This window comes from Cherax quadricarinatus, chromosome 31, assembly GCF_038502225.1.
Source record: "Cherax quadricarinatus isolate ZL_2023a chromosome 31, ASM3850222v1, whole genome shotgun sequence".
NCBI classification, from domain to species: Eukaryota; Metazoa; Arthropoda; class Malacostraca; order Decapoda; family Parastacidae; genus Cherax; species Cherax quadricarinatus.
In genome coordinates this window covers 1,918,128-1,928,758 of record NC_091322.1, presented here as the reverse complement: position 1 = coordinate 1,928,758, position 10,631 = coordinate 1,918,128, and the positions used below count along the sequence as shown (strand labels likewise).

At 35.7% G+C, this 10,631-nt stretch overlaps 1 protein-coding gene and 1 long non-coding RNA gene across 2 annotated transcripts in view; one reads left to right on the top strand and one right to left on the bottom strand.

Annotated features, from left to right (window-relative positions):
* The window catches only part of LOC138853461 (uncharacterized), a 346,452-nt gene that overhangs the window by 61,710 nt on the left and 274,111 nt on the right, over positions 1–10,631 (top strand). The gene's annotated exons all lie outside the window — the stretch shown is intronic.
* Positions 1–10,631, bottom strand: part of eIF3e (eukaryotic translation initiation factor 3 subunit e) — a 98,866-nt gene that overhangs the window by 54,256 nt on the left and 33,979 nt on the right. The gene's annotated exons all lie outside the window — the stretch shown is intronic.

Genomic DNA, 10,631 nt, shown 5'->3' with positions numbered 1-10,631 from the left:
TTGCATTTATGGATTTAGAAAAGGCATATGATAGAGTGGATAGAGGAGCAATGTGGCAGATGTTGCAAGTATATGGAATAGGTGGTAAGTTATTAAATGCTGTAAAGAGTTTTTATGAGGATAGTGAGGCTCAGGTTAGGGTGTGTAGAAGAGAGGGAGACTACTTCCCGGTAAAAGTAGGTCTTAGACAGGGATGTGTAATGTCACCATGGTTGTTTAATATATTTATAGATGGGGTTGTAAAGGAAGTAAATGCTAGGGTGTTTGGGAGAGGGGTGGGATTAAATTATGGGGAATCAAATTCAAAATGGGAATTGACACAGTTACTTTTTGCTGATGATACTGTGCTTATGGGAGATTCTAAAGAAAAATTGCAAAGGTTAGTGGATGAGTTTGGGAATGTGTGTAAAGGTAGAAAGTTGAAAGTGAACATAGAAAAGAGTAAGGTGATGAGGGTGTCAAATGATTTAGATAAAGAAAAATTGGATATCAAATTGGGGAGGAGGAGTATGGAAGAAGTGAATGTTTTCAGATACTTGGGAGTTGACGTGTCGGCGGATGGATTTATGAAGGATGAGGTTAATCATAGAATTGATGAGGGAAAAAAGGTGAGTGGTGCGTTGAGGTATATGTGGAGTCAAAAAACGTTATCTATGGAGGCAAAGAAGGGAATGTATGAAAGTATAGTAGTACCAACACTCTTATATGGGTGTGAAGCTTGGGTGGTAAATGCAGCAGCAAGGAGACGGTTGGAGGCAGCGGAGATGTCCTGTCTAAGGGCAATGTGTGGTGTAAATATTATGCAAAAAATTCGGAGTGTGGAAATTAGGAGAAGGTGTGGAGTTAATAAAAGTATTAGTCAGAGGGCAGAAGAGGGGTTGTTGAGGTGGTTTGGTCATTTAGAGAGAATGGATCACAGTAGAATGACATGGAAAGCATATAAATCTATAGGGGAAGGAAGGCGGGGTAGGGGTCGTCCTCGAAAGGGTTGGAGAGAGGGGGTAAAGGAGGTTTTGTGGGTAAGGGGCTTGGATTTCCAGCAAGCGTGCGTGAGCGTGTTAGATAGGAGTGAATGGAGACGAATGGTACTTGGGACCTGACGATCTGTTGGAGTGTGAGCAGGGTAATATTTAGTGAAGGGATTCAGGGAAACCGGTTATTTTCATATAGTCGGACTTGAGTCCTGGAAATGGGAAGTACAATGCCTGCACTTTAAAGGAGGGGTTTGGGATATTGGCAGTTTGGAGGGATATGTTGTGTATCTTTATATGTGTATGCTTCTAGACTGTTGTATTCTGAGCACCTCTGCAAAAACAGTGATAATGTGCGAGTGTGGTGAAAGTGTTGAATGATGATGAAAGTATTTTCTTTTTGGGGATTTTCTTTCTTTTTTGGGTCACCCTGCCTCGGTGGGAGACGGCCGACTTGTTGAAAAAAAAAAAAAAAAAAAAAAAAAAAACATACATATATATATACATACATATACATACATATATATACATTATATACAGTGGACCCCGGCATAACGATTACCTCCGAATGCGACCAATTATGTAAGTGTATTTATGTAAGTGCGTTTGTACGTGTATGTTTGGGGGTCTGAAATGGACTAATGTACTTCACAATATTCCTTATGGGAATAAATTCAGTCAGTACTGGCACCTGAACATACTTCTGGAGTGAAAAAATATCGTTAACCGGGGGTCCACTGTATATGTGTATGTGTATGTGTGTGTGTGTGTGTATATATATATATATATATATATATATATATATATATATATATATATATATATATATATATATATATATATATATATATATATATATATATATATATATATATATATATATATATATATATATATATATATATATATATATATATATATATATATATATATATATATATATATATATATATATATATATATATATATATATATATATATATATATATATATATATATATATATATATATATATATATATATATATATATATATATATATATATATATATATATATATATATATATATATATATATATATATATATATATATGCAAAACAACTACTCTGAAAGAATAGAGAAATTCCAAGCACTTTCGTGACTACTCACATTATCAAGGAACTATGAAAGTAAAGCATCCAAGGAAGCTATATAAGGGGTCTGGTCGGCACCTCACTATCAGATCCCACAACGGTTTAAACACCTGACGTGCGCCGACCCAACTTGGATAGGTCCTTGGCACAACTCACCCCACAAACTATTCTACCCAAGAAATAAGAAATTTTAAAGATTATTTGTCCAGTGTATTATTAAATTCTTCCCAAATTCTATTAATTATAAATGGATCTAATTTATATAAACCAAAGGAAATATTCATATTATTGTCAAAACTGCTTTTTATGAAACAAGATTCAATTATATTCCTGTCGACCATGGATTTGCTTGATACTACTTTCTCAACTTTTTGAAAATCAATTGGATGGTTAAAATCTCTTACATGAATAAATAGAGCATTGGAATCTTGTCCAGTTCTAATGCTATATTTATGTTGTTTTAATCTTAGTTCGAGATTTTTACCAGTTTGACCGTAATAAATTTTATCGCAAATTTTACAAGGAATCTTATAGACACATCCATCAGCATTTTGGGGGGAATTCTTTATCAAAAGTTTTTTTTACTGTATCGAGATTTTTGAATACAACTTTAATATTAAAAGTCTTAAGAAGAGAAGGCATATCAACCAAGTTTTCATGGTAAGGGAGAACCAACATATTTTTATTTGAATAAGGCTGGTTGTCCCTTTTTGGATTGTAAAAAGTATTTCTAGCAACTTTAAAAGATTTATCAATTACATTTCTTGGGTATTTTAAATCATTACCTATTTCATAAATTTTGGATATTTCCTCATCTATGAACTCAGGACTACAAATTCGTAAAGCTCTCAGAAACATTGATGAGAAAACAGACAGTTTGACTATCTTGATGCGAGGAATAATAGTGGACATAGGAACAGTTATTAGTAGGTTTTCTGTAAATTTTAAATTTGAATTCATTATTACCCTTAATAATTAAAACATCTAGAAAAGGCAATGAGTTATTTTCTTCAAACTCAACAGTAAAGTTTATTGAATGGGCTAAGCTATTTAATTTTCCAAGGAAATGGTGTATATCTACATTTTTGGGCATAAGACACAAAATATCATCAACATATCTGAACCATTTAGCTCTATTAGGGAGGATTGTGTTAAGTAACCTTGTTTCAAAAAATTCCATGTATAGGTTACTAAGAACAGGTGAAAGAGGATTTCCCATTGCCATACCAAACTTCTGAGTGTAAAATTTATCATTAAATACAAATTTTGCATCAACAATGCAAAGTTTAAGTTTAATGATAGTAGGAACTGGCAATGGTAAATCATAGTTAACGAGTTCTTCAGATAAGAAACTTAATAAATCAATCATCAACAGGAACTTTCGTAAACAAGGAAGTAACATCAAAACTAACCATGTTAAAATCATTTAAGTCAGTCAAGGAGCTTAATTTATCAACCAAGTCTATGTTGTTTTTAACATTAAAGTTAGAAATTTTGCCAACAATAGGGCTCAAAATATCAACAAGCCATTTGGATAATTTATATGAAACTGACCCTATGGAGCTAATAATTGGTCTGACTGGATTTCCTGGTTTGTGTGTTTTTATTAGTCCATACATGTAAGGCAAAGATGGATTAGTGGAAGTAAATTGTTTGACTAATTCATCTTTGCCTTTCAGTAGAAGTTTTATTGTTTTATTGAAATTGCTGTTAACGGTTTCTAGGGGATTTTTCCTAAGTTTAGAATAGGTTTCAGTATCATCTAAGAGATTATTCATTTTTTCTTGGTAATCATTTTCTTTCATAATTACTATTGCATTTATTTTGTAATTGATAAATCTTTTAAAGTTGCTAGAAATACTTTTTACAATCCAAAAAGGGACAACCAGCCTTATTCAAATAAAAATATGTTGGTTGTCCCTTACCATGAAAACTTGGTTGATATGCCTTCTCTTCTTAAGACTTTTAATATTAAAGTTGTATTCAAAAATCTCGATACAGTAAAAAAACTTTTGATAAAGAATTCCCCCCAAAATGCTGATGGATGTGTCTATAAGATTCCTTGTAAAATTTGCGATAAAATTTATTACGGTCAAACTGGTAAAAATCTCGAACTAAGATTAAAACAACATAAATATAGCATTAGAACTGGACAAGATTCCAATGCTCTATTTATTCATGTAAGAGATTTTAACCATCCAATTGATTTTCAAAAAGTTGAGAAAGTAGTATCAAGCAAGTCCATGGTCGACAGAAATATAATTGAATCTCGTTTCATAAAAAGCAGTTTTGACAATAATATGAATATTTCCTTTGGTTTATATAAATTAGATCCATTTATAATTAATAGAATTTGGGAAGAATTTAATAATACACTGGACAAATAATCTTTAAAATTTCTTATTTCTTGGGTAGAATAGTTTGTGGGGTGAGTTGTGCCAAGGACCTATCCAAGTTGGGTCGGCACACGTCAGGTGTTTAAACCGTTGTGGGATCTGATAGTGAGGTGCCGACCAGACCCCTTATATAGCTTCCATGGATGCTTTACTTTCATAGTTCCTTGATAATGTGAGTAGTCACGAAAGCGCTTGGAATTTCTCTATTCTTTCAGAGTGGTTGTTTTGCATATTCTGAAATCACCTATTTACTGTGATCTTATTGCATATAATATATATATATATATAATATATAATATATATATATATTTTTTTTTTTTTTTTTTTTCAACAAGTCGGCCGTCTCCCACCGAGGCAGGGTGACCCAAAAAAGAAAGAAAATCCCCAAAAAGAAAATACTTTCATCATCATTCAACACTTTCACCACACTCGCACATTATCACTGTTTTTGCAGAGGTGCTCAGAATACAACAGTCTAGAAGCATACACATATAAAGATACACAACATATCCCTCCAAACTGCCAATATCCCAAACCCCTCCTTTAAAGTGCAGGCATTGTACTTCCCATTTCCAGGACTCAAGTCCGACTATATGAAAATAACCGGTTTCCCTGAATCCCTTCACTAAATATTACCCTGCTCACACTCCAACAGATCGTCAGGTCCCAAGTACCATTCGTCTCCATTCACTCCTATCTAACACGCTCACCCACGCTTCCTGGAAATCCAAGCCCCTTACCCACAAAACCTCCTTTACCCCCTCTCTCCAACCCTTTCGAGGACGACCCCTACCCCGCCTTCCTTCCCCTATAGATTTATATGCTTTCCATGTCATTCTACTGTGATCCATTCTCTCTAAATGACCAAACCACCTCAACAACCCCTCTTCTGCCCTCTGACTAATACTTTTATTAACTCCACACCTTCTCCTAATTTCCACACTCCGAATTTTTTGCATAATATTTACACCACACATTGCCCTTAGACAGGACATCTCCACTGCCTCCAACCGTCTCCTTGCTGCTGCATTTACCACCCAAGCTTCACACCCATATAAGAGTGTTGGTACTACTATACTTTCATACATTCCCTTCTTTGCCTCCATAGATAACGTTTTTTGACTCCACATATACCTCAACGCACCACTCACCTTTTTTCCCTTATCAATTCTATGATTAACCTCATCCTTCATAAATCCATCCGCCGACACGTCAACTCCCAAGTATCTGAAAACATTCACTTCTTCCATACTCCTCCTCCCCAATTTGATATCCAATTTTTCTTTATCTAAATCATTTGACACCCTCATCACCTTACTCTTTTCTATGTTCACTTTCAACTTTCTACCTTTACACACATTCCCAAACTCATCCACTAACCTTTGCAATTTTTCTTTAGAATCTCCCATAAGCACAGTATCATCAGCAAAAAGTAACTGTGTCAATTCCCATTTTGAATTTGATTCCCCATAATTTAATCCCACCCCTCTCCCAAACACCCTAGCATTTACTTCCTTTACAACCCCATCTATAAATATATTTATAAATATATTTATTTATAAATATATTTATAAATAAATATATTTATAGATATTTATATATATATATATATATATATATATATATATATATATATATATATATATATATATATATATATATATATATATATATATATAAATATATATATTATATATATATATATATATATATATATATATATATAATATATATATATATATATATATATATATATATATATATAGAGGTAGTAGGTTGGTAGACAGCAACCACCCAGGGAAGTACTACCGTCCTGCCAGATGACTGTGAAACAAAAACCTGTAACTGTTTTGCATGATGGTAGGATTGCTGGTTTCTTTTTCTGTCTCATAAACACGCTAAGATAACAGGGATATCTTGCTACTCCTACTTACACTTTGGTCACACTTCACAGACACGCACATGCATATATATATATACATACATCTAGGTTTTTCTCCTTTTTCTAAATAGCTCTTGTTCTTTTTTATTTCTTCTATTGTCCATGGGGAAGTGGAAAAGAATCTTTCCTCCGTAAGCCATGCGTGTCGTATGAGGCGACTAAAATGCCGGGAGCAATGGGCTAGTAACCCCTTCTCCTGTATACAATTACTAAAAAAGAGAAGAAGAAAAACTTTATAAAACTGGGTTGCTTAAATGTGCGTGGATGTAGTGCGGATGACAAGAAACAGATGATTGCTGATGTTATGAATGAAAAGAAGTTGGATGTCCTGGCCCTAAGCGAAACAAAGCTGAAGGGGGTAGGAGAGTTTCAGTGGGGGGAAACAAATGGGATTAAATCTGGAGTATCTGAGAGAGTTAGAGCAAAGGAAGGGGTAGCAGTAATGTTAAATGATCAGTTATGGAAGGAGAAAAGAGAATATGAATGTGTAATTCAAGAATTATGTGGATTAAAGTAAAGGTTGGATGCGAGAAGTGGGTCATAATAAGCGTGTATGCACCTGGAGAAGAGAGGAATGCAGAGGAGAGAGAGAGATTTTGGGAGATGTTAAGTGAATGTATAGGAGCCTTTGAACCAAGTGAGAGAGTAATTGTGGTAGGGGACTTGAATGCTAAAGTAGGAGAAACTTTTAGAGAGGGTGTGGTAGGTAAGTTTGGGGTGCCAGGTGTAAATGATAATGGGAGCCCTTTGATTGAACTTTGTATAGAAAGGGGTTTAGTTATAGGTAATACATATTTTAAGAAAAAGAGGATAAATAAGTATACACGATATGATGTAGGGCGAAATGACAGTAGTTTGTTGGATTATGTATTGGTAGATAAAAGACTGTTGAGTAGACTTCAGGATGTACATGTTTATAGAGGGGCCACAGATATATCAGATCACTTTCTAGTTGTAGCTACACTGAGAGTAAAAGGTAGATGGGATACAAGGAGAATAGAAGCATCAGGGAAGAGAGAGGTGAAGGTTTATAAACTAAAAGAGGAGGCAGTTAGGGTAAGATATAAACAGCTATTGGAGGATAGATGGGCTAATGAGAGCATAGGCAATGGGGTCGAAGAGGTATGGGGTAGGTTTAAAAATGTAGTGTTAGAGTGTTCAGCAGAAGTTTGTGGTTACAGGAAAGTGGGTGCAGGAGGGAAGAGGAGCGATTGGTGGAATGATGATGTAAAGAGAGTAGTAAGGGAGAAAAAGTTAGCATATGAGAAGTTTTTACAAAGTAGAAGTGATGCAAGGAGGGAAGAGTATATGGAGAAAAAGAGAGAGGTTAAGAGAGTGGTGAAGCAATGTAAAAAGAGAGCAAATGAGAGAGTGGGTGAGATGTTATCAACAAATTTTGTTGAAAATAAGAAAAAGTTTTGGAGTGAGATTAACAAGTTAAGAAAGCCTAGAGAACAAATTGATTTGTCAGTTAAAAATAGGAGAGGAGAGTTATTAAATGGAGAGTTAGAGGTATTGGGAAGATGGAAGGAATATTTTGAGGAATTGTTAAATGTTGATGAAGATAGGGAAGCTGTGATTTCGTGTATAGGGCAAGGAGGAATAACATCTTGTAGGAGTGAGGAAGAGCCAGTTGTGAGTGTGGGGGAAGTTCGTGAGGCAGTAGGTAAAATGAAAGGGGGTAAGGCAGCCGGGATTGATGGGATAAAGATAGAAATGTTAAAAGCAGGTGGGGATATAGTTTTGGAGTGGTTGGTGCAATTATTTAATAAATGTATGGAAGAGGGTAAGGTACCTAGGGATTGGCAGAGAGCATGCATAGTTCCTTTGTATAAAGGCAAAGGGGATAAAAGAGAGTGCAAAAATTATAGGGGGATAAGTCTGTTGAGTGTACCTGGTAAAGTGTATGGTAGAGTTATAATTGAAAGAATTAAGAGTAAGACGGAGAATAGGATAGCAGATGAACAAGGAGGCTTTAGGAAAGGTAGGGGGTGTGTGGACCAGGTGTTTACAGTGAAACATATAAGTGAACAGTATTTAGATAAGGCTAAAGAGGTCTTTGTGGCATTTATGGATTTGGAAAAGGCGTATGACAGGGTGGATAGGGGGGCAATGTGGCAGATGTTGCAAGTGTATGGTGTAGGAGGTAGGTTACTGAAAGCAGTGAAGAGTTTTTACGAGGATAGTGAGGCTCAAGTTAGAGTATGTAGGAAAGAGGGAAATTTTTTCCCAGTAAAAGTAGGCCTTAGACAAGGATGTGTGATGTCACCGTGGTTGTTTAATATATTTATAGATGGGGTTGTAAGAGAAGTAAATGCGAGGGTCTTGGCAAGAGGCGTGGAGTTAAAAGATAAAGAATCACACACAAAGTGGGAGTTGTCACAGCTGCTCTTTGCTGATGACACTGTGCTCTTGGGAGATTCTGAAGAGAAGTTGCAGAGATTGGTGGATGAATTTGGTAGGGTGTGCAAAAGAAGAAAATTAAAGGTGAATACAGGAAAGAGTAAGGTTATGAGGATAACAAAAAGATTAGGTGATGAAAGATTGAATATCAGATTGGAGGGAGAGAGTATGGAGGAGGTGAACGTATTCAGATATTTGGGAGTGGACGTGTCAGCGGATGGGTCTATGAAAGATGAGGTGAATCATAGAATTGATGAGAGAAAAAGAGTGAGTGGTGCACTTAGGAGTCTGTGGAGACAAAGAACTTTGTCCTTGGAGGCAAAGAGGGGAATGTATGAGAGTATAGTTTTACCAACGCTCTTATATGGGTGTGAAGCGTGGGTGATGAATGTTGCAGCGAGGAGAAGGCTGGAGGCAGTGGAGATGTCATGTCTGAGGGCAATGTGTGGTGTGAATATAATGCAGAGAATTCGTAGTTTGGAAGTTAGGAGGAGGTGCGGGATTACCAAAACTGTTGTCCAGAGGGCTGAGGAAGGGTTGTTGAGGTGGTTCGGACATGTAGAGAGAATGGAGCGAAACAGAATAACTTCAAGAGTGTATCTGTCTGTAGTGGAAGGAAGGCGGGGTAGGGGTCGGCATAGGAAGGGTTGGAGGGAGGGGGTAAAGGAGGTTTTGTGCGCGAGGGGCTTGGACTTCCAGCAGGCATGCGTGAGCGTGTTTGATAGGAGTGAATGGAGACAAATGGTTTTTAATACTTGACGTGCTGTTGGAGTGTGAGCAAAGTAACATTTATGAAGGGATTCAGGGAAACCGGCAGGCCGGACTTGAGTCCTGGAGATGGGAAGTACAGTGCCTGCACTCTGAAGGAGGGGTGTTAATGTTGCAGTTTAAAAACTGTAGTGTAAAGCACCCTTCTGGCAAGACAGTGATGGAGTGAATGATGGTGAAAGTTTTTCTTTTTCGGGCCACCCTGCCTTGGTGGGAATCGGCCGGTGTGATAATAAAAAAAATAAATAATATATATATATATATATATATATATATATATATATATATATATATATATATATATATATATATATATATATATATATAAATTCTCCATGGGGAAGTGGAACAGAATTCTTCCTCCGTAAGCCATGCGTGTTGTAAGAGGCAACTAAAATGCCGGGAGCAAGGGGCTAGTAACCTCTTCTCCTGTATATATTACTAAATGTAAAAGGAGAAACTTTCGTTTTTCCTTTTGGGCCACCCCGCCTCGGTGGGATACGGCCGGTGTGTTGAAAGAAAGAATATATATAAATATATATATATATATATATATATATAAATATATATATAAATATATATATATATATATAAGAAACAAAAAAAAAACTAACCTAATCTTCAAGTGTGATTTTAAAATTGCACAATCTTACCTAATGCTCTTTTAGGCTGTCAAGTCAAAATCTGTAAATACTGGAAGTTTTCTTGCTTCAAACAGAACTAAAGAATACTTATTTAAATGCTGTCACACCAAGACATTAGCCATTAGGTTTCCATTAAATTACACAGTCAAATAAATAAACCCACATCAAGATGATTACTGTATATTATGTTTTAATAGGTTGGCGAGGTACTTGCCTGAAGAAAATAGGAGTTATATACTGCATGTAGAAGTTTAATGTTAAATGCATTCAGTGATATCTGCCTATTCAAACCACAGTACTTTCCACTTTGCGCCATCAAAAGGAAACAGTAACTCAGTCACACTCGTGTCCAGAAATACAACTGCAGTATTCT